This window comes from Siniperca chuatsi, linkage group LG3 (genome assembly GCF_020085105.1).
Source record: "Siniperca chuatsi isolate FFG_IHB_CAS linkage group LG3, ASM2008510v1, whole genome shotgun sequence".
Taxonomy (NCBI): Eukaryota; Metazoa; Chordata; class Actinopteri; order Centrarchiformes; family Sinipercidae; genus Siniperca; species Siniperca chuatsi.
Window position 1 is genome coordinate 25,061,685 of NC_058044.1, and position 27,395 is coordinate 25,089,079.

Below are 27,395 nucleotides of genomic sequence, written 5' to 3' on the forward strand. Positions count from 1 at the left end.
CTACATTTACATGACATATAAATTACCCATGGTCACAACATGTGCCATCTCAACACGCAGAATGACAGATTTCTCTTTGCCATAGGTTGCATTACAGTAATTTTGATTAACCATTTTGTTTTATTATTCAGTCAGTAACTACTATCCCTGGAGCAGTTTTATTGCTACTGGAACAGAAGGCTTTAATTTAGTTGAATTTAGGCAACCAAAGAAATCAAGCAGTTAAACAATATTATGTTCTGCTTTAATGCTTGCTTTGCTTAACCCATCGTTTCTACATGTAGGAACAATTAACCGAGCAGCGCACTTGTTCAGCCTCTCAGAGGAAACCTGTGGAAGACTCTTGAAACATAATGAGAGAAAGCATCAGTCACAAAATTATTTCAGTAATTACTGAAGGTCAGTTAAAGGTCAGACAAGTAATTACTTGGGGTCAGGTTAAAGTAAAGTAAGGAAACAGAACAGTTAAGGTTAAGATGGGATTTAGAAGATGGACTGAGCAATCTGGGTGTAGGAAATTAGGAATTTGTTGGGGATTGAGTTTCAAGTAGATTTCAGCACATATCAGGAGAGGGGTTTAAACTCTATTCCTTCTTACTTTCAGGTAAAAATACATTTTAGAAATCCTGTTTGCTCTCCCGAAAGGTGTCTCATACCTTATAAACTGTTCATTTGTAATGCTGTTTGTTGACATACTTATCATACCCCTAGAACATGTGCCAAGCATACTGTAGCTTGCCGAAGAGAGAAATTTCAGCTAGAGGTGGGCAAGAAGGCGATAATAAAAGCACTTCATTTGGAGTGGTTTAATAGGCAGAATTTGACAGAGTTTGACTAGTGCCATTTATATTATCTCCCAAAGAATAGTTAATTTGAATTCAAGAGTCTGCTCCAGTTTAGTTGTTTGGTTTGTCAGATGTTCCATGTATAAGGTCAGAGTGAGAGAGCTAGTGAGTGTTAAACACGCTGATTAAGCTCATGCAGCAGTGGAGGGGTCACAGCTGTCAGAGCAGAAGACATTTCTCTGCAGAGCCTTTGTCTCTTTTCAAACAGCTCTCCTCCAAGAAGATTTTTCTCTTTCCTTCGTGTGTGTTTGAGGCCATAGGATAGATTCACACAGTGACGATTATATTTGAATTAGTAATGATCTTAATTCTAACAATAGAACAGTAGATCTATCTATCCCTTGTTGTTTGTTTAATGCGTGTGATAGCACAACTTTTATCGTTTTTGAGCACAAGTGCGTGTTTGCTACTATGCAACCCTACTGACAACACACGCAGAATTCAAAAGCCTGATTCCTAGCTGCAGTGATGTGGACAACTCACTGAGGTCCAGTGCAGCATCGTGCAGCACATGAGCACTCAGCTCTTTTCATCAAGCTCAGTCCCTTAATTACCGTTCAAAGGTCAAGACAGGCAGCCCTGAATATGCTTATCTACCGGGATCTTTGGAGGCTGCACAGGTGAGCACTCCAAGCTGACAATCAATCATAGGCCACATGGGATGGGCCCCTGAGCACCCTGCCTGCCACATCACTCCCATAAACCACGATTCTACAGCAATGAGTAAGAGAGGAGAGACTTTACTCCTTCAGTCAGCAGTGAGTAATGATTTCTCTTACAGTGTGGATTTCCTGATTTATAACAGCATGTTAGCTTGTCACTTGAAGGGCATTACATTTGCAATCAGCAGACAGCAAGCAGATATATGGTAATGAGCCAACATTAGCAGGAGAGTGCCCGCTACTGTGCTGTGTAGTTTTAAAACAAATTCTACACTTGAATACACGTCCACAGTTGTTAAGTCTGTTGGTGCTGCCTGCATTCCAGGAGTTATTGTGTGATTTAGTGCTGTAATGTACCTACTAAACAGAATTTACCTAGAAATGCAAGGTGTGTTGGAAATAGCTGTTTATGAGTGCAGCTGCTGTACAGTGTTTTAGGTGGAAGTGGTTTGCTGCTATTGTTAGGGCTGAACCTACAGTGTACAGGTAACAGGATCCAAATGCACACACCAGAGGCCTGTTTAAGGAAGATGGATCGTTAATTTAACTGGATAGTGCTACTGAGAAAAACCTGAACCCCCTGAAATCTGGAATAAGTTGAAAACACATTTCTGTTTTTTATTATTCAGCTAATTTAGTAATCCTGTTTCATGGGACAGGTTCCAGGACATAGCAGATGTTTGATTGACTGGGCAGCTCTGCAGTTAGCAACTTATCAACAGGATTGGGCTAGGGATGTCATCTCACTTCCATTCTATTTGCTAAGAGTATCCACTCGGGGATCAATAAAGTATTTCTGATTCTGATTCTGAAAAAGATATATTTTTGAATTATTATGTTCTGACATTCTGTTCTGTTCTATTGTTACTGTGGATGTGCCAATAGTACACCCACATCTATTCTGCTTTGCAACAGCAAACAACTAGAACATACGAAACTGCCTTCCTTAAGGTTGTTAAACGGCAACTGATCTGGCAGAAATTTGGCCTGATTCTAAAATGATTCAGGAGCGACCAGTTCAGGGCTAAATTCAGGCTTAATCCTTAGTGTCTGCTCAGCTTTATGTATTAGTGCACTAACCAGCTGATAGGAAACAGCTGTGTAGGCAGGTAATAGGTCACATGGCAGTGGCACCAAGGAAATATGCAGGGAAAAGCAAACTGACGACACCTAGTTGGCAGGTGTGGTACAGTGAGAGATTGGGAGGCAGAGACTGAGACAAAGAAAGATGGTAATAGCAGTATATTTTAATTCTGAACAACAAGCCCCTGTAATTGTAATGTGACATAGTTTATTGCATCTTTTTTTTATTACCGTGAGCCAGTTCAGATGCTACAATAGATCCCTGTTAGAGACACAATTCAGTACCTGTTATATTTGTGGATTAAACATCACTTTAACAGTACAGCTGCTTTAGGTAGAGTATTTGTCTTTAATGCTGTAACTTCGTACAACTGAGCAGTATGTGATGTGTTAACAGACAATATGATGCAAAGGTCAGAGTCTTTGTCAGCAGCTAAGGTCACATCCCTGGAGAGATGTTTTCCAACTAGACAGAATGAACAATACCTCTGCAGGGGCATGTAATCGTGACTCAGCGCTGTGTGTGGATGCTGGCCTCGCTGCATGTAAATGTGACTGCCTCTGTCACCCTGACTGACATTCTGATTCAGCAAGACCTCTGGACTACGTGTGGGATGATGCAGTCAAATCCACACATAAGAATCACTGATAAGTTTTCCATTTGCTTTAGTTGAGTGAATCTGCAGGTAAAGCTAATGCTTTTTCTACACACATATTTTAGTAAATGATGAGACTCACTCAGTGACTAAGTGTGGTGTCACTACTGAATACTGATTGGATCAGCCTTTCAGTTGAAAGGATGGATGATTGTACCTTTCAGGTAAAATGGCACAAATTGAGAATGATTGGGCTGGATTTTAAAAATACAGCTGAAAGTGGAACATTTCTAATGCAGCTGTGTCCTTATTAGCATATCCTGTGCAAAATCAAGAATATTTGAACTGCAAATTAGGAATGTCAGAAAAACATCTTCTCTGAAAAGAATACAAATTTGTTTTTCAGTCTACTGTAGCTGTAAATTCATGCATTATTGTACAGAATTTGAGCGAAGTCAAGCGATGCCACCTCTCATCTGCCCTGAACTCCCCCTGGACATAAAGAAGCTATATATAGAGCGAAGCTGAAGCACACTGTCTGTCTGAATGGATGTGCGGGGGGACTCACAGAGGGTTAAATGACCTGACTGCTGGACTATGATTCACACTCTGCTGGGTTAAGAACCCACTTGCAACAGAGCAGAACTGTCCTCGGGGCTGGAGACGCATGCAGTGCACAGATTGTGTGTGTTTTTACATTAGTGCACGTTTGTTTCATAAAACATTTGCATCCGTCACATTTGCTGTGTTAGTGTCATTTGATGAGATTTTCTTTCAATTGGTCTTTAAGGTAACAGGCAATCCTACTGCAATGACGTGTGAATTGTCACACATACACACACACACACACACTGAAATTCCCACAGTGAACCAGTAAAGAGGGGATATAGCTTTATTCTTTTCTGATGAGCACACAGTATAGTTCTCCCTGGAGTGATGAGCTCATGTGATTTACCTGCAAATATACCTGCTTTCAGAAGCAGCCTCTAAAATCCTTGCTCTTCAGTACTTACAGGCTGGTTATAACATATTGACTGCATGACACACAGAGACAATGGCTTTCCATCTTAATGCTTTGACATCCATTTTCTTTTCTTTGGTGATCTATGAATCCACTGTTGCTCTGCACTATCTGAGAAGAGCTAGAGAGAGAATCAGGGACAGGGAGAGCAAATGAAAAAAAAAACTGTGAGAGAGAATGCAAAAGATGAACAGAACAGAAAGACAAGAGGAGAGGATAGAGAATGAGATGAGAGAAAAGGGAGGAGTAATGGAAATTTATGGTCACCATGCAGCCCAGATATCCATTAGGAGCACCATAACGAATCACTGGTCCCCTGGCAGTGACACTCGGCTGGAGCCTAGGCTGATTGAGCTGTGATCACCCCAGCAGACTGCTGCTGCCAGCAATGCAACACTAACCTTAGCAGATGACATATAAACGCCACTGTAAATTCACACCCATGGTAAGCGCCGCCTTGCCCCACAACTTTATTTCTTTCCCTGTCGTGTGTTTAGTTTTTTCTCTGTGTTTGTCTCTTGTTTGTCTGTCTACGCCTGCTCATTCACTATTGCTGTTTTTGCCTTAGACTGTATGGATTAGTGTGTCTGTCTCCATTTAAGTGTACACTGTTAAAATGATACCCTTAGCCTGGCCTAGGGAGTGGCACTCCACTACCTCCACTCTTTTCCTCTCTCAGGTGCTTATACTGAGAATCACCAACTTTTCTTCCTCTATCTTTCCTTTCCCAACTGTACATGATACCCAAGATCAGTTTCCCTCTAGTCTGTCAACGTCACTCATACAGCACTGCTATAATTATCAGCATGCACAGCAACTGGTAACCTCTATTTATGCTCATTCTCTGTCTGGTGCAAGTTAGATAACCTCATAGCAAAATATTATACAACATAATGTAAGCTTTTTGCTGTGCAACAGTCTAGTCATTTATCCATCTTATGGATTTATCCATCTTATGGATTTAACAAATAAAGCCAAAGCCAGTGTTTTGTGCTTCATGCTTAGTGATATCACTAGAACTATTTTAGCCCTGTATCCCTCAGTGGCGTTCATATCGGACAATTGCACATCACAATTTACATCCAGTGTCATTGTTTAAATGTCAATGCAGGAAGTAGTGGGCCCTTTATGTAGCAAGGCGCAAAGGGAAGGGTGTGAAGTTTGTCTCCTGTTGTACACCTGCAATTAATGTTCTCATGCATATATATATATATATATATATATATATACGCAGCTGTATAAGTCGTTGTAAAGCCCTTTTCAGACATGGAATATGTAACAATACTGGTTTTCTGTTCTCTCTCAGGCTGCATCACTGATGTATTTTAAAGCTTATTTTGCTGTTGAAGTCTTAATTAATGACCATCGTGTCTGCTTCTAACTCACATTATGACATGACATTATGTTAAGTTGGGACTCGTTAATTCTTATTTGCTCACATGCTGTATGTAAATTGTTTTGCTGGATATTAATTTATTCATCCACCCTGTTGGCATGAATGAACATTGGAAATGCATGGAGAGACTGTTGTTCAGATTATTATTGTAAGAGGTCTTTTTAACCTATTTTGCCCCAGGGGAGTCTGATCTGATATGAGATTGATCTCCTCAATGCCTTAAAATTGTCTCTTTCACAGTGTTTCCGAGTTTATTAAACTGGTAAGAGACGATGATTGAGATAATAGGCTACATTTATTACAGTGATCTTAATCTAGCTCTCTCTCTCTGCATGTTTCAGACTTGTGCCGTGTTGAAAGTCATGATGTTACCAGATCCGACCTAGATTGCCATCGTGACTTTTACGTAAAAGTGACCCGGGTGCTTATTCAGACAAGTGACCGACATGTTAAATTGCCGTCAGATTAAGGTAAAGGGGTGCATGTCTGAAAGGGGCTTTAGTCGAGTACAGGAATAACAACTCTTAAATCAACATTTCTTTGTTCAATATATGTTGTAGTATCAGTATTCTGTCAGCTGTAGAATTTTGATTTTTTTTCTTTCTTTCTGTTAGGGAGTTTTGTATTTCTACATTATATTTTATTTCTCCACAACCTGAACCCAAGCCGCTGAGAAATTCAGCCATTTCAAATATTTTGAGCCCCTGATGGTCATTTGGCTCCCACTGGATTTGGACATAAATGTCAAGGACTATCTTTCATCCTGGTCAGTGGCATTCAATGACAGAGCATCGTGAGAGGAGAGAGCCAGAGGTTGGAGCAGACACCTTGCTCTCCCCAGTCTGTCTGTCTCTTGTTTTATTTGTGTAATATGTGTTTTGGCTTTGGTCCAGAGCAGGGAAGTGTAGCAATAATAAGATTATGAGTGAGCCCAAACTTCATCACCTGTCTGCCGCAGTGCCAGGGGAGATAAATTGATGAGGTGATATATGGTTTGATATGACAAGGGGAGCATGGATGTGTGTGAGAAAATTATATTAATCCGGTTTATTGGTGAGATGGAAGCAAATTGTGCATAACTGTGCTGGCCTTTTGGTGCTGCTACAGGGATATTAACACTGTTTGATGTGTGTGTGTGTGTGTGTGTGTGTGTGTGTGTGCATGGGGCGGGGCATTGTTTCAGGGTTTTTTGTTTTATGCTTTCCTCCAAACAACATTAATGTATTTCCATAATATAATTCACATGATAGATTTGTTGTACTGTATGAATACTGCAATTCTTTCACATGGAATTTCAGATGAGCAAAAAAAAAGAAGATATTTAGCAAACAGAAAAATAAAGTCAAATTAAGTTAGAATTGCACAGCAGCTACTCGTGGGCTAATAACGTTTTGAATGCAAAACTAATCTGCATGATGAAATAGGGAGAAAAATGTTATACTAAGAGGACACATCAACAAACAATTGGCTTTCAAGACTGATTGCTTGTTTTCACTCATTCGAGATCTTCAACATTGTTTTGAAGAAATATTTGGACATCATATTGTAGATGTAGTGCAGTGTAGATGTAATACCAACATTGTCTGGGTAAGTGTGTAGATCAGCCCTAAGGACAATATGCAAAGTGTTTACTTTTTATTTCTTAACTGTTCTAGTTTACTACAATTTAATATCTGAAAAAGAGAATCTCAGAATATCTGAGAAAGATGAAAAATACCCACACACTGCTGTCTCGTTCCCAATTCTGCTTGAATTCTGCATGGACACAGACGATGTTTTTACCACAAATAGTCTTCCTCAGGTAAATGTGAGTGTGTGTATGAGCTGTGACCACAATATGGCCAATCATTGAATTACTAGGAGTGATCACATAATACCCGTATCATGGGTCACATCAACATTATACAGTATGTATACAGCCACATCAAATGTAAAAATATTATTTGAATGCTGTACTATATTAATAATGTATATGCTTTTAAGCTAACAAATAAATTAAAAGCTAACAAAAATTATACCTTCTCACAAAAGGAAGATCAGGCATCTTGTACCTACGAGTGTCCCACTATGTACTAAGGCTGAGTCCTTAATGCAGCGGCCTGGGTTCAATTCCAGCCTGCGGCCCTTTGCTGTCATCCCCTCTCTCTGCCCCCTTTCCTGTCTCTTTTCAGCTGAAAAAGGGGGGGAAAAGATCTATATATTACAAAAACAAATCACACTTCAAATCTTAAATGTTAAAGAAAAATATATTACTATAACATTACTAGAAGCCACTTAGATGTTCTCAAATGTAAGTCCCCACCACCCAACCACACCAATTTCCAAGGATGTTACTTAAAGCTACCACAATTGGTCCACTGCACTCCCAAAAAGTGAGGCAGTTTTGTCTGGTGGATCGTGTCTGGTGGACTGAGTGTTGTGGGACTTGACTGTTCACTAAAACGCTCCTCCCCCGTTCAGCGATTGTCCAATCACAGCTTAGCAACAGTAACTAGGTACAGCAGACGTGTCAAGCTTTGGATTTGTCCACATGTTAAAGCAATGTGCATGGGCTGAGCGGTACTCTACATTTAAAGAGTTTGGAGGGTGGTCGGTTAGTCATTGTAAAAGCCAGCAGTCCTTGTAAAAGCCGGCAAAATTGCCTTCTGGAATGACAAAAGCCTGCATTTCTACCATCTCCTACTGTGCAACATAAAGCGACATCACTGCATGTTTGTAAAGGATTTGTGTAGGGTTTGAAAATATCATAGACAGCACTAATTTTCACTGAGGTTATTTAATTGTTCTACAAACAAAGGCTTATGCATTCTGAGAGAAACATTATATGTAGATTTTCCTATGTGATCCATGTTGCATGTGCCTGTGTGTATTTGTCCCTCATTGGTGTGCACCTTCCACTGGCTTAGGCTGACTCAATACAGTAAGTAAATACAACGATCTGCCAAAAACAATTACCTGATTTTAAGATCCCACTCATTCTTCGAGCTGACGTTGCCTTTAAAGAGAAAGAAAGCTGACATTTGAATTTGCATCTGAGCAGGGTTACTGGCTGGTAGAGTGGAGGGTACAGCAACTCCTCGCCCCTGTCAGAGTGAGGCTGTGTTTATGTGTGTGTCAGGACCGATCTGTGTGTTGCAGCTCTGAAGAATGCACAATGTTTCCTCCATTTAAGTGTTTGACTGGCTCGCTGGGCTGGGAGAAGAGAGAGAATAGAGATAAATAGGAATGGAAAGGTGGGAATGAGAAGCTAAGAAAAATACAGGAGAACATTTACAGAGCGAAGACAAAACAAGGAGATTAACTGGTGAGAAGACCATGTCCTCCAACTTCACCAGAAAAAAGGATTTTATTTGTGAATAGCATGTCCTGTTTTTCATCATATCTTCTTTACCCATATGGAATAGCATATAAAATCAGATATGTATGCATAAAAACATATGAATGCATGGACTTATTTTATGCTCTGAAGAACATGGAATTCCATGCATGTATATGAAACCAGCGTGTTCCAGCGTCACTCTTTGGTGTTTCCTGGTTACTGCTATGTTATTTTCCTGCTCAGGGTTAGCAATGCTCTTAAAGGACTCATTTCTATGCTCATATGGCAACAAATGCTTTCACTTGAGTCCATTTCTACTTGTACTGCTATAGAAACGCTAACATAATGTGTAAGAATTAAGCACAATCATGTTAAATTGTCAGGGCTCAGTGCTGACATAGTCTTTTCTACGTCTGTATAACAGGGTGGGAATGCATTTTGTTTGGGGGGGGTGTTGTGGATTAATTTCTAATTGAACTGGACAGTGTGCTTTTGTTGAGCTGCACCACCTTAGTGTTGAGACCAATCTCTCTTGCCCCTTAATCACCCTTCTACCTCAAAACACCATATTCTCTTCTATTGGTCATTCATTTTGTGGGAGTTCACTCTCGCCCACCGGAGCAAAAATCAATATAGTCCAAGCTGAGCTCAGTGGGTGGACAGAAAATGGCTGTTTCTAGCTGTTTCTTTCTCACTGACCAAAGATTATGCTGGAGAAAAGAATCAAGTTCTGCAAGGACAAATTTTCATCGTTGTTAACCTTTTCAGCAGATTTCAGTGGCTTCAACCTTTCCAAGACTGAAACCTGTCTATGATTCACACCACAAACCAACCAACCACATAACAAGAAAGAAGAGACTGTCATTAGTGACTGAAGCAAAGTGAGCTGCACAGCTCCCATATCATGTGCAGCCAATTACCTGTAAAGCTGATGTTCTTTCTCTGGAAACAATCACTGAAGATATCATGGCAAATGCTCAGAAAATGGTAGATTTTCCACATTCATAAAACGAACATTGCTACACTGCTAAAGAAAAAGACATTATCAAAGTATTTAAACATAATTTTAACAACTGACGGAGAAGACTAATGAGTGCACGTTAGTGTTTAACTGAAACATGCTCTCATTAAGTGTGATCTCTGTCAGAGTAAAGCCCAGTGGTGAGTGTGTTGTGTTGTAATGAGAGCTGGCTGTGGGCTGAGGATGAGGAGAAGAAAGATTGGGACACTGTGTCGTAGACACAAAGGGCCGAGGACTGATTCAGTCCAACCGGCCATACCACGCTGGAAGAGGAGGAAAACACTCTGGCGCCATAATGACAGAGAGCTCTGTAAATTTGTTAAATTAAAATGAAATATCCAGATAATTATCCTAAACTTCAACATGACTTTCAGTAATATTTAGACAGAATCAGGTCATTGGATATTTTTAAATAGGTCATTATAATACATTTTTTTAAAGTGAACTCCCAAAGTCATGAGAATAATGGGGGGATATTTAAATTATCATACGCTTAAACAGGTACAGTATATATAGCATATCAATCACTTGAGTCACTGGAGACTCTGCACAAACTAAAAATGTAAATTCTATCAATCAGCTATGGGCTGAGCAAAAAGAAAAGCAGTTTCATAAAGCAACATTTAGCAACAGAGTGAGAAACATGGAATAAACACAAATAATAATAATTTAATATTATAAACAGTGTTTATCCAAATGTGTTTGAATTCAAATGAATTAAATTAAATCAAATTTTATTTTGAAGTCTGTTATTTTGGTTATTTCACAGCAAAAAGATCAAAATAACAAATGTGTTGTGGCATTTATTTTTTTATACACATATATTGAAAAATCCAAGCACAGTAGATTTAAAGGATTAGTTTAACATTTTGAGATAAACGCTTATTCGCTTTCTTGATGAGAGTTGGGATGAGAAGATCGATACCACTCTCATGCCTGAACGGTAAATATGAAGCTCCAGCCAGGAGACGGTTAGCTTAGCTTAGCTTAACTCCAGGGAGTCACTGCACCCTGCCAAGAAGTAGTGTGCCACATAATCCCCTGTAAAACCACAACTTTTTGTTTTTACACTTTTACACTTTTTGTACAGATTAAACAAACAAGACATAACGTGTTAATTAGTGAGCTTTGGAGGAACAGTGAACTGTTAGCTTAAATAAACAAGATGAAAAATGTAATAAATAAAGCTTTACAAAAGGTAATCTCTTGGGCATTTATAGTAATAGGACAAGACTGCTATGACATTAAAAACTATATAGCAATGCTCAGACCTATATTGTACAAAAATAACCTAGGTCCAAATTCTTGCTTAACCCTGGGAACATTATTTCCTTCAAATTCTATATTCAAAGCTTTTCTCCCTTTAAATGTTTTTACTCCATATCTGGTTGCAAGAAACATATAATCTACACAAACTTTTTAAAAGTTTTGTATCCAGCTGCACTGTAACCTCACTGCATGGCTACAGGACTGTAATTGATTGTTTATGACTGCTCAGCCATGCAGCCCCCATTACTTATTTTTGAGCATAAAAACACATGAAGTTAAGTGTTTATGTAACATTTGGCACTACTGAAATTCTGTTTACACTGAAAAATGATTGAGCTGTAAGCTTAAATCATTGCACATGTAATCAACAATGCAATCCCTCTCCTCTACTTTTCTCTCATTAGGAACTAAAATAACTGTCATCAGCAAACACTTGTCATTCTCCTCATATATTCAACTTGACCACTCAGCTGACTTCATCCTTTTTGCTCTTTCTAATTATCCCAGAATCCCAACAAGAGGACTGAGACAGATTTTGTTTTGCAGGTTGACCAAAAACAACCTTTTCCCCCTTTCCTCAATTGCTCTTTGGTCGGCTACAGCAGGTAATAGGATGTGATGGGACTGGCTTCAGCAGGTGTTGGAGAATGGGGGGAGTCAAGGTTGCATGAGTCCAGTGTCAGGACCCTGATTGCTGCAGACAGGCTATCTAGATGTGCCCCTCAACCCAAAATGATCTGTGATTGGTTGGGACTGGCTGGATGGCTGTTGCAGATGGGGCCACCCCACTCTAGTTGTCACCAAGAAGACAACATCCTCTTCAGTTACTACAAACATCCCAAGACAAGGCAGAGAGGAGCAGGAGTGAGATACAACTGGGAGGAGGAGAGATCAGAACGAATGTTGTTTAGAGAACAAGATTACCATGAACATCCCCAGAGGGAGAGAGGAGGGGTGGGAATAATTATGATAATGCCCAATAATAACCTGTATTTACAGTATAAGGTTGTTGTTTTTTAAATTACAAAGCACTTCACAGAGAAGAACATACAAATACAAGCAATGAGAGCAAACAGAAATCAGGAAAGGGAAAAAACTGAAAATGAACAACAAACATAGGGACATGAAATACAAGAAATGGAAAAATTACATAAAATACCATAGGAGAAACAGTTCAAATGGAACACATCCCAAACCTTGACAAAAGCTTTTTGTAAATTTTTTTTGGGATGAATCAAGTTACAGAATCTTCATGTCTGAGCTCAATGAAAAAACATTTAAAAAGTGTGGGGGCTCTGACCAAAAAGTTTGATCAGTCTACCGTAATGTAGGCCCAATACATGATTACTCATATATTTACAGCAAGGAAATGAGAGACCTTAAAAGTTAATAATACATTTTTTTTTAATAAATGGTGAACCTTACATGGAGCCACTTTAGCACATAGATGGTGTTCTGAACCATTTGCACCCAGTGGTGGAAGCCTTTTCCTACAGAGACAAGCGTTTGAAATGATACACATAAAAATCATATTTCTTTGGAAAGCTGTAGGAGGCTAATCACATTAGCCACATTTATGGGAAATATGCCAGGATAAAATACACTGGAAGTTTTATTCAACTTTAGAATTCTTCTTGAGCTGTAAAAAGTTTGACTCTGCAATTTTTTACTTCAAAACAGAGGTCCGTATCAGATATATCTAACAGTATGCCTTTTTTGTCCTCAAGCAGCCTATAATTTGTTATAATAGGCAGGTAAAATTTTGAGGACCCAAAAAGGATAATTTGGGGTAACCCATTATTTAATGTCTGTGGGGCATTGTGCAATAACATGGATAAAGAATATTGTGGTTTTGGATGACCTGCTGAAAACAGAAGAGGAGATAAGAGGAGATAATTAGCGACCTTGACAAGAGGAATCTGATTGCTTTGTAGAGCCCTGAAAAAAAGAGGAGGAAATAGTGTGATATGTTTCCGGATCGACACAGTCCACATTGGGAGGAGGCTAGGGTAAATGGATGGGCCAACAAAACATTGGACTGTAACACGGAAGACTGCAACTCGTTTCCCGTTTTCCTACTGACAGACAAAAATTTTACCAACAATGGATTTTGTTGTTTAATTTGAAGGAATTGTTGGTAGTTGTTGCGGGATAAGATATCTACTTTAGGTTTGATCAATCAAGGTTGAACAATGATGTATGCTATGATGTATAAAATAGTTTGAGAAGGAGCCAGCAGTCAAATAACTAGTTCAGATAAATGAAATAAATTGACTAACAGTAGCAAGAACATCTGCCATTTAGTGGAGACAAACACAGTGTTGAAGGCTGAAATTGCCTTACAGAAACAGAGGTTTGGGTTGGATTCTCACTCCACCTTGTAGACAAAATAAAATTGCTCTTATTTTGGGTCTAGATTCAGAATTGAGACAAGAAGGCTTACTAACAATGGAGGGATGAAAGCTCTTCATGAGACAAAAAAGGGGGTGGGGGGGGTCACTGAATATGAGATTTGTGGTATTAAAGGGAAGTGCTGAGACAGAAGGAGGAGTAAGAAATATCCCTTCCTCACGTTATTAATAGTCCTTTCCCGTAATAATAATTAAAATTTGGATTGTAATCCATTTATCATTCTTTAATACATTTTGAAATTGTCAAAAGGTACAAAAGATTTTATTTTAGTACTAATGCATTAGGGCCTGATAGCTAGTAATGCAAATTAATTCTTTTGATCTGTTGCTTAAAAAAAATCCAAATTACACCCGATCCTATCATTTAACATTTCGACTACTACCACAACCATTAGACTCTATTGCAACAATGCGTATACAGCAGTCCTGCTGAACTTGAGCTTAGCTTGTTTATTTCTGTCTGTCTGTGAAATTATTGTTCTTTGTCCTCTCCACATGAAAATACCTTTTGGTGTTTGCCAGGCCATTATCTTTTGCCATTTTTTACAAATTCATTTGCATGGTTAAATAAAGGATAAATAAATAAGTCTTATTCCTCAGTCCAGAGCCGTCCTTGGTCCTGCAGACATCCCCATCACCCAGTCAGCTCTACCAGTATAATCCATCTATGAAAGTGCAGCTGTAAAGCTTAAGGTTATATGTAAATGACTGCATTATAAGGTCAAGCATCATTTTCATGAAAGAGAAGTAGGTCTCATGGGTTTTTAATGTGGAGGAGAAATCCTTAAAATTGGATTGTAATTATCAAGCTTTACCATAGTTTTCTAAAGACTAAATTATATATGCATGTCATGCATTATAAACTGTGCAATGTTTAAACTTTGGACTCTGCAATATTTTCCCAATAATTTCTCTGCAGCTCACAAGCTGCAAAGTGCTCTTATTTTAAAATGCAGTCTAAAATTTGTGCCAAGAGCAGACAGTAGGTGTATATCATTTCAATAAATCTGAGTGAAGGAGACAAATTCACAGCTCTCTATCACGACTCTGATGGATACAGAGGAGGAGGCAAAGAGCACTCAGAGGTCTGTCTGCAAGCCCTTTAACTCACCGGCTGTCTGCACTGTAGGTGTGGTGATGCTGCAGGAAGAGACAGGATATACACGCAGACACAGTTAAGGTAAGTGCAAACACACAGGTATCCACACACATACACACACTTAAGTTCATATTTATGCAGACAGGGCATGTATATTGTACATAAATGCCTTGTTAAGCACATAACTAACACACACACACACATCTTCAGCTTGTCAGATTGAAGGCTGGGGCTCGATGGGAGCCCTCTGGATGACAAGATAAGATGATCTGTAGGCTATTCCTCAGGCTGTCATCAGCTCAGGACATCAGCGTGGAGGTGGGTAGACAAATGTAGTGGTTGAAGTATTATATTATCTGGGAACTGTGCTGGGCAAGAAACATGTAATCAATTACTCAATGCATTTTACTAATTTAAAAAGTAATTACATTTACAAATTATTTCACAGCAAATGTAACTACTTGTTAGACTTCTTAGGTTAATCAGCAGTTCCGTCAAAAGTGCCTTTAAATAACTCCAAAGCCTCCACAACCACACATCAGCTTCTGGATTTAAATAGAAAATGAGACATTGTGGTTCAACAAGCAGCTAGCCTATGATTTGGAGGTATTTACTGACCATCAACAGCTTAGTCCCGCTAACTCTAACTAGAGATCGGCTAGAGTTAGCTCACTTATGATTACTTTCTGGTTAAAAACATACTAAAAGACAGCAAAAGCCACGGAAACACCTATTTGCAACAGAGTTTTCCGTTACACATAGGTGGCTGCTGAGCTAGTAACCTTGTTTTGTACTGAACTAGGCAACAGACTGAACGTACTACTAAACTGAGGACCGTCAGAATCAGCACAGAACGGCATAGCGTTGCAAACTGCGATGCATTCGCTTACTGATGTACATACTGTACTGAAGAGTGTTTGAACGGTGATGCGATCACTAAAAGTGCCTCAAATATGTGTGGAACAAATGAAAAAGCTTGAGAGAGAAGTTCAAACCCAGCTTACTTTCTCACCTCAGCATGCCTGGCCAATCACAGCGGGTGTGATTGTCGTCATCAGTTCTGATGGAGTATACAGGTGCCTTATATCATACAACTTTGAGGTTACCAGGAGGCTTATTTAATCTTTTTTGGTATGAATGCGCACAAGGCAAACACTTCTCAGACTTCACCAGTCACTCGACTGAATGCACACGCAGACAAAATTGTTATCAACCTTCCCATCAAACTCAGGGTAATATTGCAAACAAGTTGATCCTGCTACTGTGATTAGTAGGCTAATTGGAATGTAATTACTAAATTTCAAATTATAATCTCTATTCTACTTACTGAAAAAGTAATCACATTACTGCCATTACCACCCTGTCTGGACCAACAGTGTCTGGGAGTAGGGTTTTATCGTATCATTTAGCTCCAGCTGCTGCTCAGACAACTGCCTCTTTCTTTTAGTCACGTAGGATCCCTTTGCTGTTCCGCTTAGTGTTTGAGGTTGTGGTAATAATCAGAGGAATATTAAATTTGATAGGAGTAGGCATGTGTGTGTTTGTGTATGTATATGAGGGTACATGCAGATGTGTTGCAGCGTGACGGAGACTGCGCTGAAGACACTAAGGACAGGTAAGAAGTCTTTGTTTTGCATTTGCTTTCTAAAGTATTATGATATGACATTATATCCTCTCTTGCCTAGCACCACAAACATCACCAGTGGTAATCATGTCAGTCCAATTCATTGACTCTAACAATGATTCACCAATAAGTGGCATGTTATGATTCAGCTTTAGGGATAAATGGATACCAAGAAAATTAAACCAGGTCCCAGGGGTATCCAGGCCTGTGAAACTAATGGAAACCAGTCAGGCTCTCTCATTAAAGCGATAATCAACTACGTCTGCTGAAGTTGCATTGATTGGAAAACAGTTTGAGTGACAGCCATGCGAACCTCGGGGGCAGTTAGGATGAGTCATGGTGAGTGGGACTTTTGAAGCATCCTCTGTGTCACTTGTCATAGCCTGCCTCTTCGCTTTGATACGGTAGGACACTGCGGGTCACACGTTGTGACACTGTCCAAATGATCCACAAGATGATGGCTAGATTAATACACTTACTTACTGCAATGTGTATTCACTGCAAGGCGTTTGATGACTAGTATGAGCAGGGGAAAGGAAGTACGTGTTTACACAGGTTTACTTTTTAATACAGCTTGCAGCAGCTTGCTTTTGAAAAAGATATATTTTTGATGACACTCCTGCACTTATGTGTGATGTTTGATCAGCAGTCCTTCCCCAGAAAATGTAGTGTTTTAAGAAAGCAGGACTCAGACGAAGACTCAGACGAAGACTCAGAGTTTATTTCACACACAGATAGCAGAATGGCTTGAGTGTGGACTGAGATCTCGCAGTGGTGTTGTCTGGTTTGGCAGGCTGTCTTGAATTGACACAGAGTCTGGGCGTCAGGCAGGTTATCGGCAAACGAATACACATAAGAGCGTAAATCCAGGTAGGCAGGCAGGTTCGCAAGGAGAAACACAGGTTACCAGGAGAGCCAAAGACACACAGAAACAACATGCAGATAACTTGACCATGTCTGTGTACCACTTAGGTTAACTGACGATCTGGCTATATACTGCTGGAGCTGGACGATTGGATGGATCACAGGTGTGCAGGATGCTTGGTGGCAAGGATTGATTGGTAGTTGGTTGCAGGTGTGTAGGAGAGTGAATGAAGGCCACGCTTAGACCAGATCCCACACACAGAGATACAGACATAAACAGGAAACACAAGGGAAGGGGGAGAACAGCTGGAAACACTAGGGATGAAGGAGAGTCAAAGCCAGACCATGACAGAAAATTCATGCTTATATTACCAGGATCTATTGCCACACTAGCCAAGGTCTCTCTGCCTCTCATCTCCCTCCATTTGTGTGGAAGCTTCAGGACGCTGATCTCTCCACCCACGGTTTACTCTGAGAAAGTTGCTTCCGCCCACCTATGGAAACACTTTCCCTCAGTAAGTTATTAAACACAACTCCCCCCAGTCATGGCAATATTGGCTCATCACCTGTGTGTGTGGTTTCATTTCACTTTCATAAAACTTAATAGAATTCCCCATGGTGAGGAAAATATTTGCTCACCTTTTGAGTGTTTGGAGGTTTGCGCATTTGTGTGTGTTTGGTGTCATTGCCCACTGGCCATCCATATTGTCCCTCGGGTGTAAATACATACAGTGATGGGTGGAGGAGAAAAGCAAAGTGCACAGCAGTGACTCAGGTCACGTGGAGGCATCACACTGACATAATGCACAAAAATGCCATTCTGCTAAACAGCAGCAAACAAAAACATAAAGATTTGTATATTTTGCTGTCGATGCCGAATTTCTCCCTCTAGTAAGTTAGGTTTTCAAATGCAAAAGTTGGCCAAAGTCCAAAACATAAGACAAATAACCTCCTACTTTAAGCAGCAGCACATTAACAAGCTGTGAGCTGTGTCGGTGTCCGGACAGCAGTGCACAACAGCATTTGTCGAAGCAGGCCTAAATGTTCTCCTCTCAGCCAAGTGAAACCAGACTGCAGTCTGCCATTGATTTCTCATCCTGGATAGTGACTAACTACCTGAGGGCTGATGTTATTGCTGAGCGAGGGTGAAAAGTTTGCGTTAAACTGTTGCTGTTTGTATTGAGCAGCTTATAATTTACAGTACTTGGCAGGATGTTTGTTTCCTGTGTTCAGTAGAAACTGACCTCAGTACGTTTCCCTCTTCCAACCCATCCAATAGCTGTTAGTATATTTCAGTCTAGACCAGAGTTATCGACCAACAAACCGACATTGCCATCCCTAGAACCACGCTGCTAGCGTGGCTAGAAAAATGTTGAAAGCTGTGATTTAAAATTTCTCCTGCAGTTTTGCTATGACCACATTTTCCCTTTAAAATGTACTAGATATGATGTATTATCATGAGTAAAGTATTATCCTTTGAAATAAAGACATTGCTGAAATAAAGAATATCTGTGTGCATCAGAGACACATAAAGAGACAAAGAGAGAGAGAGAACTTCTACATCAATGTGTAGCATGCCTTCGCTACCAGACTCCCTGGTTACAAGGCAGATGCCAAGACACAGCTTGCAGACAATGTATTTTATTATTTGACCACTCACACACACACACAATATTGCAAAAGGAAACATCAGTCTGTCTTGACAGCACCTCTGCTTGCCCAGACAGTTCACTTTCTCCAAAAGTTCAAGCAACAAACTCTCAGCCTCACTGACTGCCCGCCATGGCTCAGGTGTATGTGTGGCAGCCCTCAGGTCCCGCACACTGCTGAATATAAAGGGGAGAGCATAATTAGTCAACACGACACAGCTGTGACAATTAGCTCTCCCTGACACTGCTCACCTGAGCCACTCCCCCACCTCTCTGCAGCTGAGCTAACCATGCCCACCCCCGCACAGTGGCTTTGTGTCTCCCATTGCCACCAGTAATCCCCTAATCCCAAAGGCCCAGTGGTGGCTCTCAGTAGCTGCCCCTGCAGGTGCCTGTCTTATTATTATTCTTATTAAAGGGTTCGGTGTTGTGCATTCCCCAGGTCCCTGTGCAGGGGGAAGGCTTAGCAGGTGCAGAACCAGACACTTATCCTTTGAGCTAGGTAGGGAGTTTGTTAGGCAGGTAGGGGGTTGGACAATCAGCAAGCGAACTGTTGTTAAGCCAGCCAGAGCGAAGTTTAGTCAACAAATTGTTGGTATAACTTCTCTTAGCAAGCCAGAGAGGTAAGCCAGCATACCAGACAATTAGGGGTTGAAGAGTGAGCAAGGCAGCTATCCAAACACGCGAGGAAGCCAAGCAGACAGGCAGGCAGGGATAGAAAAACTGTAGAGGCAGGTGTAGAACTAGGCTGGGCAATATCACACTGTCTGTCTGTCTGGTGACTTGTCAGCCTAGCCTGTCTGGTGTTTGTGTGCGTGGAGAAGGTGAGGTGGCAGCTGCTTACCAGCGCATGAGGGAAATCACTGTCAGAATGCTGGAGATGTGTGTCAGCTCTGACCCCAGAGGGATGACCAGTCGGATTAGCAGGCCTGCATCATGTTGTGACACTCTGTGGTGTGTGTGTGTGTGTGTGTGTGTGTGTGGAGGGGATATGAATATCAACATGTCACTATACTGACAGAGTGAAAGCTTTGGTTCCAAATTATCTTTGAGAGCATTGGTGATCACGCACATGTGTGAGTTCATGACAACAACAGATCTATGTTTGTTTGTCTTGAGAAGGGCTTCCAATATTTCCCAAACTAAGCCTGTCATCACACAAACACATACATACACGCAGGCAGTAGGCTTAGTGGTTTCATCCATATTCTCCACTTTGTTATTACATTGATGTTTGCTGTCAGTGCAGCAATCTTGTCCACTTTTCAGGAGACCAGCTCAGTATGTGAGGTCACTACAGTATGTAAACAAAATGTTTAACCTTGTCTGCTGACCTCCCAGCTGCTGTGAAGCAAGAGGCATCAAAATCCTTTTGTGTTTTATCTACAGTGGGACAGCAAGTGCTTCTAAAAAAATAAATATGAATTAATGTGATGTTTTTTCATTAAAGTTGACACAACATCCTGACTAGAAAACATATGTTGAATGTCCTGTAATTTCACTTTTGTACTCTAGAGCTATGACATGGACTAAAATCTAACTTTTATCTATATTACAGTTACACTGAAGGCATGGATTTTTAAGGGAACAATAAGCAACAGATTTTCGCTCATAACCTGTAGCCATACACACATCATTTTGGTTTTATTTACTCAGGTTTTGAAATGTTCTTCTGCCACTACTCCAACACGATGGATGTGAATTGAATTTAGTTTTAGGTGCCTACAGTAAAAAAGAAACAAAAAAAAAACACTTAAAGGGGAACAGTACAGTACTAGATATTTGTAGCTTCAGCACCATATCAATGCCATGACTCTCCAATGACAGCATATTTTTTATGATCAAAAGTTTTTCTATTAAACAGAAAGAAAACATATAACCACACGAACAGAAGGGCAATAGGCAATATAGATACAGTAGAAAGACTGGAAGAGTAGTGTTAATTTTGAGTCTTGATGAAGACCCTTTTCTTCTTCTTTAAACTAAGGAGGTGCGGTTACTTATTCCATGGACACAACTCTTATCGTTTTAGCGTCAACTCCAATACATCATGTCCAGTCTTGCGTAACATTATGAAATGTGCATTTAGTGTATTTGTGTAACACAAAAACACTCCCTCTGGCCATCCTGTGAACTCTTTCTGACAAAATGAACTGCCTGGTTTTCCATAGACACCTGAGCCTATTGGGAAGACGGAGAGTGATTTTTTTCCTCATGACATGCCACGTAATGTAAAAGGAGCATCTGACACTGAATGGCATAATAGAGTCTATAATGCAATAAGCTTGCATGAGAGCAGAGCTTATATCTTATGTCTCGCTTATATCTTGTCAGACGTCAAATGGCGAGCTGTAAACATCTCCCAAGTTCACGTGTTGTAAAGAAACCACACGTTTGTATCAGTGCTTATGGGGAGAAATAAAGAATGAAACGTGAATTTTGATGAAAGATGTCAGGGTCAATCATTCAGAACAAATGGTATAATGTTGAAAGGCATGTAGCCCAGGCAGCCTGATCTTGTGTTTCAGCATTCTGCCAGAACACTGCATCTTAATCTCTATAGAGGAGGTGTCAAATGGCCTGTGCAGTAGTTACTATCCAGACCTGCACTGTTACTGGATACCTGCTGCTCTGTGAGTGTGTTTGCATGTGCACATGCAGGGAAGGTTGTGTATGTGCCTTCTTGTGTACCTGCCTGTGTTTGTATTGATGTATGCTATATTTCATATGCATGAATATACTTCTGTATTGTATTTTGTGTGTGTGTTTGTCGCGTCTGCCATATGCACACAACTCTCCACCCTGATGGAGCTATGGTGTTTGTGTCTGCATCAACTATGCTTGTATTTTGTGACATGTCCGTTTTAGTAGGTAGAGAATGTGTTATATGTCTTTGGAATACACTTATGTGTACATGTATTGCCTGAACCTGCCTGTAGCAAAAACTTCCTCTTGAGGATAATAAACTATCTATGCCCTCTTCATGTGCTTACTGGGAAATATGTTTGAGTTTATGGACTTCATTTCCCCCTCCCTTTGAGAGAGGCAAGGCGTCATAGAAGTATATCAACTCTGGCAGACTGTGTTGGCCCTGATGTTGAAACAGACAATAGCCAAGCCTCTTATAGCTCCTCTAGAGGGAAATACCCATAAAAGGTTAACAAAAGTCACCTCTTAGACGACTCTCACAGTCTATTAATCATGTTAAGATGATTACGTAAAGGGAATTATCTATCAAAGTGGGCTCAGGCAGGGCACAAGAGTAATTTAGGCTTCTTTTGGCACAGGAACTTGGTTGGAAATGCTTTTCATGGGCACAGAAGAGCCCAGCTTATCCGTCCAAACAAAGGCTACATAGAACATCACAGAAACCAAACGTTAAAATGTGGAAATTCCAACTAAATATCTTGAAATTTTTCTTCTATAGGTCTCTATAGTTACATTCTGTCTTTTAGATTAACAGACCTCTGTCTCCGTGGAAAAAGATCAATATCTCTACAAGTATTGTTACTAGTCACTGCAGATTAAAGCTGCACTAATCAATACTTTTGTATTAAAATTGGATCAAATTACTATGTGTAATATGAAAAGTGTCGCTCATTGAAAAACCCACTGTTTATCACTCAACTCTAAAGCTCTCCTCAGCTCTACAGAGAATTTTAGTGTCTTTCAGCTCATTGTTTTGGTTTACTGTTTTGGTTTACTCTTACTCCTCTTATTAAGCTGTCCAGCAGCAATAGGCAGCTGTTTTTAGTGAACAAGCTCTGATAAACCCATTGAACACTACCTGCCCAGCACCAAGGAAAGTATCTATTAGCTAAAGAGCCAGATATTTCCCTCAGGAGATTGTGCCAAAACAGAGCTAAAAGGAGTGGGTATTAGAACATTTACCAGACAACCAAACAAACAAACAAAAAAAAACAATTATTGCTGCTTTAAGGTTTTACAAACAGTTAAATTTAGCTCTACCTTGTACAGCTCCAATATTAAAAGGCTGCCTGCATGCTAATGCATCCGTAATAACAATAATTAAATTATATTATTATTAATGTAATGATAATTTACACTTTTAAAGAGGCCTTTCTACTTGAATACTTTTACGCAAGTAAAATTTTAAATGTAAGACTTGTACTTGTAATAAAGTATTTTTACAGTGGGGTACTACAACTTGATACTAACTACTACTACTACTTGTTACTAACTACAAACTTCTCTGACAATAATGTAAATATGTATACTGTCAATGCCCTTGGTACAGTACACTGAGGTGAATGATGAACAAACTTAATCAGGCTCAGACTAATTTAGCCCGAGCTTGGAGTGCTAGCTAATGTAGCCTGTCCGATTTTCGGCATATTTATCTTAAATTGTCTCTACTAATAATACAATATCAAAAGTATTTCAGTGAACATAAGTTTTTGTGTCTCCGGTAAAGCATTTTGTATTTATGTGGCTTATGTGAAATAACAGTTTTTGTGTGTAGTTTATTTTTACGTGTGTGTGTGTGTTAGTGTGTGTGCCTGTGTGTGTCTCACAGCACAGGAGGCCAGTTCTGCCCTCACCTGTGGGTGCAACCACCCTGTCTCTGTATGATGAGAGTCAGCGGGCTGTTCCTGCTGCTCCTCTGATGTCATCACCACTCCCCCACAGAGTGGGACTGCATGCCACTGTCTGCAGGACGCTGATTGTTGTGGCATCCTCCCTTTCTCATCTTCCTTCTCCTCCTCCTCTTACCCCTGTGCTTCCTCCCCACCATCCCTCCTCCATCTTTGACTCCCCATGGTGACAGTTTGAGTTGACATTCCCAGTATATGCCTGAGGGCTGACAGCAGGATATTGTCCTTTTTCATACAGGAGGGCTGATGAAAAGGGAGACCACCTACATGGGCAGTTCAGTCAACAAATAGAACATAAAGTTTTAAGTAGAAATAATTGATATTCTGATTTCATGCATTATTGTCATAGATAATATAAAGATACGATCAGATTAAACTGAAATGAGTGATATGCTGATATCATACAGTATACTTACAGTGTGTTATTCACTGAAATATAAGGCGAGTAGCGAGTATGCCAAGTGTTTATCTGTGGATATTAGGTGAAAAAAAAAACTTGTTGGCAAAAAATGAAAATCATTCATCATTGATAAAAAACCTAATTGCTGTGTAGTGAAGAGATACAAATCTGTTTTAAAATTATATACACACAAATATTAGTTTCAAATATGTGTGAACCACAAAAAAGACCAAAATGAAAACAGCAGAATTTATATAATATTTAAAAAAAGACACAGTATGCATAAACAACAGTAGTGGCTGATCGTTTCTTTCCTGCCTGCTGATTTCAGACCCATAACTGCCCCCTCTGTGTTGTTTCTTTCCCTCTTTTCCACTCCCCTCTTTCCTCCCATCTTCCCTTCCCATGGGTTGTTTGCCTGATTGCTATAAAATGCATTGCTTTTGCATCTTTAATTCTCATTAAACCAAAGTGTTCAAGGCCTGTATAATGGCTAGCAAATTCAAAATTGCCATCAATTATCTCTCTAGACCTCTCATTAGAGATTCTGGCCACAGTTTTGGGCTGCTGCTGCTGCTGTCCCCGACAGGACGCTGGCAGGTCCGCCTCCACTCTCCAATAAGGAGAAAAGTGCAAAGTCATAGAGAGGGGGAGAGGGAGTGCCTCACAATTCCTCTCTTTTTCTCTCATTTGCAAATTTTTATCTCTCTCTCAGTTGGTGTTAAAGCTGTTACATTACAAGGCAAAGGGACTTGCAAAGGTAATAGCGGTTATGAGCTATTAAAAATATTCAGTCCCCGAATTTAACTCATTACTGCGGATATAGCAACAGACCCATCATGACATACACTGCAGATGTATCAGATATTTGTTTTTAAAGTGTGTCAATGTAGCTTATAATAAAAAATCAGTACCATTATTTAGTTATTAGTTATATTAATAATCTTAAAGATGGTAAACGTTTCCTTGTCATATCCAATAGCCAACTGATGCATCCTAAAACCAAATTTTCTCTTAGATCAACTGCCACTGAGTGAAGTGATTCCCCTTCCCCCATTGAAGTGAGATAAGACAGGTCATTCCATTTTTTTATTAGATAATGTCACATAATTCATGAAAAAAGTTGCCTGATCGCATATGTCTTTTTGTGCGAGATGTGACAGAAAATGTCATTCCTCAGTCTGAGAGTTTTGGAGCGGACAGAGTTGATGCACAGCCAACTGACTCATAGTCATTTTGAATTGCATTTAGTTACCAGATTAACTCGATACATCAACTGTAGGCGATTTCCTCTGCTGACTGTCAGAGACTTCCGGACATGGCCGAGTGAGGAGTTTTGGACCTTACGGGTAGCGATTCGTCAAGATGTGTGGAAAAGGCGTGTCTTGATTTTGCTCTGGGGACTGGAGAGCCTCTCAGAATGCAGATCAGAATCGTTACTTTGCTGTGTGTACAATGAAAGAAACACACACATTTATACTCTCTCTCTCTGTTACACACACACACACAACATTGCGTTTGCCAAGCCCAATCAACAGGACCCCTGGGGAGCAAGAAGGGGAGAACCAAATTCAATCAGGCTATTGATTTGAGGGTGTGTTTGAAAATGGAAGGGAAGTGTGTATGTGCTTGTGTGTGTGCATCCTCACACTCAACACCATGTAAAGATCCCACTTTTGTCTAAAACAACCCTACAAGTACTTCTATTTAAAGGACTGTCAGCAGCTAGTGCGGCTACAGCTGGAGACCTCTCTTGTTTTCTGCACTGCACAGTTATATCCTCCTCACACGTATCCTTCAGGACACAGTGTGAGTTAAACAAAGGCTGACGCGCTTCAACCCAAGCTTTGCTGAATATCAGCATTACTACAAAACATTGTGGCAAGGGCCTCATTTACAAAAGTCCACCCTCGTGTCATAGATACTAAAGGGGACATATGGACAAATAAGAACAGACAGCTGGTTTTCTGAACCTGCAGGATTGGAATTGTGATATGCTGTGTGTTCTTTTATGACAGCCTGTCTGCTGCTATTTGTTTCAGAGACAGAACAGTTCCTTGATCCGTTTGGTGTTTTGGAGCCTCCAAACTAAAGCATGTTTTCTGATTGACCTCACCTTTATGTTTCTGCCCTCAAGTTGGCACATACCTGACCTGTAAGCATTTATGCTAATGTGATGCTAACTGTAACTGACAGTATACGATTAGCCATCACTGTGACTCCTGTCCGAGACATCTGTACTGATGCATAAAACTGAGTGATAAATTTCCTTGTTACTACACAACACCATGTCTGGGTAAAGGGGGTAGGATGAAGAGGCAGAAAGTATGCCATAATAAATGTTATGCCCCCCGGAATGAGATAGCAGTTTATGTATGGAGGAAGGGGAGCAAATGATCTCTTTTTACTAGTGTGCAGGTTGTGTGATAAATCTCTCACACTGGTGGCCATTTTAAGAGCAGCTTGGCCTGTTTTTGCAGACCCTCCAGACTTGCCTCTCTGAGGAGAAACAGGCAGGTCCTGTGCACTGTATATTCTTAGGCTTAAATTGTATATTCAAACATTACGGTCATATGGGATCCGAGGCTTTGATAGTAATCACCTGTTTTCAACATAAATATACCAAATTGCTGTTCAGGTCTTGCTTATTTCTGGCATATTTTACTGCCAGAAAAATGGGACAGTTGCTGTTTAACACAATAGCAGGAGTGATATGCATTATTTTTGGGTCCAGTTTCCTTTGAAAAATCCACATTCTGAGGAATTTATATTAAATAAACTGTAAGTAGCCACTCAGAGAGACCAGGGAATGAAGTACTGACAGTTCTTTTAGTCAATTCAGACATTAATTTTAAAGGTATTATTCAACATTTTGGGAAATACGCCGATATTTGCTTTCTTTTCGTGAGTTAAATGAGTAGACATGCGCGTTACAAAGCTGGAGCCGAGAGGTGATTAAACTAACTTAGCAAGACATGGGGGCGCCCCAATGTGAGCAAGTTTTCTAAAAGAAATAGTAACATTTGGTAAATACACTTATTCGCTTTCTTTCCAAGAGTTAGATGAGAAGATCGATCCAACAACTCATTTCTGTGCGTTAAGTATGGAGCAAAAGTCGGGAGGCAGTTAGCTTAGCATAATGACTGAAAGCAGGGGGAAACAGCTAGCCTGGCTCTCTCCTAAGTTAAAAAATCCACCCACCAGCACCTCTAACGCTGATTAACTAACAGGTTGTATCTTTTTTATTTATTCTGAAGTTAAACAGAAATGTAAAATAACAATCTGTGGATTTAGAGTGCAATAACTATTGATGAACAACAGCCAGGTGAATTGCCTTCCCCTGAGTCTTGTCACATTGAGGTTGCCAGGCAACTAGCATATTGTGGGATGGAACAAACAAAATACAACATGTTAATTAGTCAATTTTAGAGGTGCTGGTATATACAGTATGTTTTTGAACTTTGGACAGAGCCAGTCTAGCTGTTTACCCCTGCTTCCAATCTTTATGCTAAGCTATGCT

At 40.1% G+C, this 27,395-nt stretch overlaps 1 long non-coding RNA gene across 1 annotated transcript; it reads right to left on the minus strand.

Annotated features, from left to right (window-relative positions):
* Nucleotides 1-17,049: 17,049 nt before the first annotated feature.
* On the minus strand, nt 17,050-26,818 carry LOC122873386. The gene is made up of 4 exons (XR_006377430.1): nt 25,131-26,818; nt 23,892-23,944; nt 23,422-23,738; nt 17,050-19,036 (listed from the first exon to the last, which is right to left on the minus strand). It is a non-coding gene; the product is annotated as an uncharacterized LOC122873386 (long non-coding RNA).
* Nucleotides 26,819-27,395: the final 577 nt, after the last annotated feature.